Source organism: Echinops telfairi, unplaced genomic scaffold, assembly GCF_000313985.2.
Source record: "Echinops telfairi isolate 266 unplaced genomic scaffold, ASM31398v2 ScPeMD7_5592;HRSCAF=6446, whole genome shotgun sequence".
Taxonomy (NCBI): Eukaryota; Metazoa; Chordata; class Mammalia; order Afrosoricida; family Tenrecidae; genus Echinops; species Echinops telfairi.
Window position 1 is genome coordinate 18,380,262 of NW_022109491.1, and position 4,232 is coordinate 18,384,493.

Consider the following 4,232-nt stretch of genomic DNA (forward strand, 5'->3'; position numbering starts at 1 on the left):
CACATGCCAGTACAGCACCTGACCACCTCCCCGGACTGGAACCAGCCATGTCTACTCTCTGCTCCCTACTCAAACCTCCTTATTTGGGAATCCGACTTGTGGAGCCCTGACTTTTCATTTATAACACAGGAACACCCCTTCCTTGCTAGGTCAGGAGTCGGCAGTCCTCAGCACCGGACTGCACAGCCATCTGTGCCTCTCCAGCTGTCCAACCAAGGGACCCGCGATGAGGAAGTCAGTGTCAGGTGCAGCCTGGGCCTGGGGAGCCCCGTGGTGATCCTGGAGCTGGAGCAGCCAAACCGTCGACTCCAACGTGTGGTGAGTGAGCCCAGGTGTGTTGGAGTAGAGCTGCACTCCACAGGGTTTGCAAGGCTGATCATTCCAGGGTGGATCACCAGGCCTTTCTTCCGAGGTGCCTTCCGGTGGACTGGAACCTTTAGTGAGCAGCAGGTGTGTTCACCGCCCCACCACCTGGGGGAATCCCTGTAATAGCACCCAAACCAAGAAGACCCCGTCAGATGGAGCCCCACCGCTGTTTCATGGGGTTTCTCAGGCTGTCACTTATTTTTAAAATGATTTAAAGCTTTTTACTGTGACCAAGGGGACGATAGCCAGAGCTGATCACCAGTCTTATGTTCCATAGTCTCCAGATACACTTTGTTCCAGACCCCTCGATGCCAGACCCCTCGATGCCCCTCACTCAGCCCACCTCCACCCTGTGTGGCCGGTCTCCATTCCCCTGCTTTCCTCACCCTGGGACCTTTGTCCTTGCTCAAGGCTGCCCTTTGGGGTCTCAGACAGTTAATCTTTGGAACACAGGTCCGTTCCAGCCCCGAAGGGTGAACTAGGGCTCTGGTCTCGGGGAGAGGAGGTCCCACCCATCTGTCTTGACCAGAAAACCCAGTTTCCTTGGCGATTTTGAGTTTGGGTCCTCATTTCCCTCCCACTTTACCCAGGGCAAAGCTGTTCTCACCACAGGGGCAGACTGCCACATCGCCCTCCCGCAGCCCCAGGCTCCTCAGTGTGGTCAGCAGCCCTGGGGACCACCCGCGGGGACTCCTTGTAGCCACTAGGGCTCTGCACCTGGATGAAGGAAGGCTCTGTGGTCATCTTGAAATTCTGATGAAGGTGAACCTGTGTTCATTTTGCACCTGGCTGGTGCCTTGCCAGGGTCCTGCCCACACACTGAGCTCTGGCCCGAAACCCCCTCAGATGGAGTCAAACAAAGCCATGCCAGGTCCAGGCGCGCAGACCTCTCCCCCGGCAGCCTTGGCCATTCTCACGGAGCAGACGCTTCCCTGGGGACCGATTCCCAGCTAATTATAAAATTGGCTGTTCGGCGCCGTGTTTGCGGTTGGAGAAGCTGCGAGTCAGCGTGCGTGCTGCGAATGTGTTTTGTACCCCATGCTGGCGCGCGGGTCGGCTGCTTTCGTTGCTTGGCGATTGGTTTGGAAAAAAGAAAAGAAAAAATGACCCGCATCTGTGTGTTTTTGTGACAATTTGAAAGCGGCGGTGACTAAACCCGAACAAAAGGCGTCCACCGTGTCACCGTTTTGTCTGCTCAGCTGTGTCTCCCCCCACTTTCTCTGGGGGAACTTTGAAGCGGGCCAGAGAGGACGCAGGAAAAGAGCAGAAAGGAAAGAGAGTGCCAGAAAGTTCTAAGCGCTCACGGCTCCGAGATCACATTTTGCTGCGGGGCGACGTGTGGCCCCCTGAGCGGGAGAGCCGCAGCCTGAGATTGGTTCAGAGCCTCACAAGCACAACTTATGCTTTCCTCGTTCTTAGCATGCTATTAACACGTAACGCAGGAAAGCAGGCCTCATCTGAGAGTGCAGATGTGGGGGTCAGTTCTGATCGGAAGCCATCGTGCACAGCCGAACAAAGCACTGCCCAGGCCTGTCCCCGGGTCACTCTCCTTGCTGTTTGAGCCCATTGCTGTAACCACGGTGTCAATCCATCTCACAGGGGCTTCCTCGTTATTTTGCTGACCTTCTGATTTACCAAGCCTGATGTCCTTCTCCGGGGACTGGTCTCTCCTGGTGACACGTCTAAAGGACAGTCTCATCATTCTCATGTCTAAGGAGCTTTCTGCCTGTAGATCTCCCAACAAAAATTTGTTTGTTCTTCCCGCAGCCTGTGGATATTGTGTTCGTCTGGGTAGAACTAGAGAAACAAATCCAGGGAGACACTCATATGTGTGTAAGAAAGAGCTTTATCTACAAGAACAATTGAATATTGAGAAAACATCCCAGCCCCAGTCCAGATCAAGTCCATAAGTCTGATATTAGCTGATGTGTCCGATACCAATCTATAAAGTCCTCTTCAGACTCACGAAACACATGGCAGGATGCCGAATGCAGGAAGATCATAGGCCCGTGAGTGGGAAGTCTTGTGGATCCAGCGGCGTTGTAAGCATATCAGCGGTGGCAGGGGTCTCCACGTGGCTCCTCCAGCTCAGGGCACTAACAGGGCACTAACACAGCTCCTTGTGTCTTGTCAGCTGCAATGTCTCCCAGGGAGTAAGTCTGCGTCCTGCCTCCATCAAGCTATGTATCTCCTTAGTGCCGCCAAATGAGGTCATCAAGCTAAGACCTGATTGACAGGCGAGACTCCACCCCTTCACTCTTAATCCTCTGAAATTGACACAGCTTATGCAACCATCACAGATTTCATCAATCTACTCCTCCAACACCATAATTACAGGGTGCCCATTGTCCGCCTGGTTCTCCCAGCTGCTTCTTCGCTGTCCGGCTGTCACATGCCAGTGAGGCGATTGAAAATCCCACAGCATGAGTCATGTGCACCTTGTTCTCGAAGTGACGGCTTGGCTTTTGAACACTAAAAGAGGGAGGTCTCTTGCAGCGGGTTTTCCCAGTGCCATATGTCCTTTGATTTCTTCGCCTGCTGCTTCGGTGGGTGTTGATTGTGGATCTATAGCCAATGAAATCCTTGACAGATCTGGTCTTTTCTTTGTTTTTCATGCTGTGGTCTGTTGGTTCAGTGGTGAAATCTCAGTTCAGAGCACAGTTCACTGTCCCCAGTTGTAATTTTGTTTTTAAACATTTACTGACCTCTGACCCCATGCCAGCCGTCCCCCTCTCTCACCTGGACAACAGCCATCACAGGAATGCTCCTCTTCTTGGTCCCCTTATCTGGTTTAGAAACATCTTTAAAGCTCACAAAACTGACTGCATCAGTCCACTGCTTAGAATCCCCAATGACGTCCCAGTATCCAAAAGTGAACATCTAAATGCCTTTAGAGGGAATTGACTTGACTTTCTACTCTTGTGAAGAGTTACCGTCTTGGAAACTCCCCGGGGAAATTAGACCCTGTCCTTGAGGATTCCGAGGGGTTTGTTTGTATGGCTACATCATTTCTGGCCTCATTTATCACCCCTTCTCTTTTCACTCCCCCCTCCCTCCTCTGACCAGCTCCTGAGGTCTCAGCCTGCAGGTCACTCCCTCCTACAGACCTTCCCCAGGCCAGATTTTCCACGGCCATTGAGTAGAGCCACTCACAGCGACCCTACAGGACAGAGTAGAACTGCCTTACAGGGCTTCCAGAGCTGCCATCTTTACAGAAGCCTCATCTTTCTCCCATGGAGAAGCTGGTGGTTTCGAACTGCCAACCTTTTGGTTAGTAGCCGAGTGCTTTAACGACCATGCCATCAGATGTTCTTGAATGAGTGTTAGGTAAAAGTAAACCGCAGAGACGGATCGAGTGGTTTAGTCAGATGTCAGAACCCACAGGCTTACCGCTCGTGTCGACTGGAAATGCTCAGTTATTGCCTTTCCTGTTGGTTGCTGTTGTCTCAAGCACCACCTTGCATGTAGCAGGTGTAGCGAACATAATATTGTCCAACCTTCCTCCCAGGGAGAGGTGGGGTCCATGCTCCCTTGCCCTGGAATCTGGGAAGGGTTGTAACTTCTTTAACCAATAGGTTACAGCTATGTGACTCCTGGGTCGGGCCAAGCTCGGCCATGTAGATCCTTTGGAACCCTGCTGTCACCGTGGAAGGCCCAAAGCCAAAGGAGCAGTCCCTTGAGGTGCTCCAGTTAACAGTCCCAGCTGAACCAAACCATTGAGTCATTTTGCTGCTGGGAACAAGATTGCCTGTCACTGTTTCAGTCAAAGACAGAGATGAAGTTGGTTCTGGGAACCCCGAGCATCATTCACTACCTTCCAACTGCTTTCAAAAGCCAGTGAAATCAAGCAGACGATCAACCCCAAC

General features: G+C 52.3%; 1 protein-coding gene and 1 pseudogene across 1 annotated transcript in view; both read right to left on the bottom strand.

The window, feature by feature from the left end:
• The window catches only part of ARHGAP40 (Rho GTPase activating protein 40), a 49,628-nt gene that overhangs the window by 29,498 nt on the left and 15,898 nt on the right, over window positions 1-4,232 (bottom strand). The gene's annotated exons all lie outside the window — the stretch shown is intronic.
• The window catches only part of LOC105979684, a 10,011-nt pseudogene continuing 7,445 nt past the window's right edge, over window positions 1,667-4,232 (bottom strand).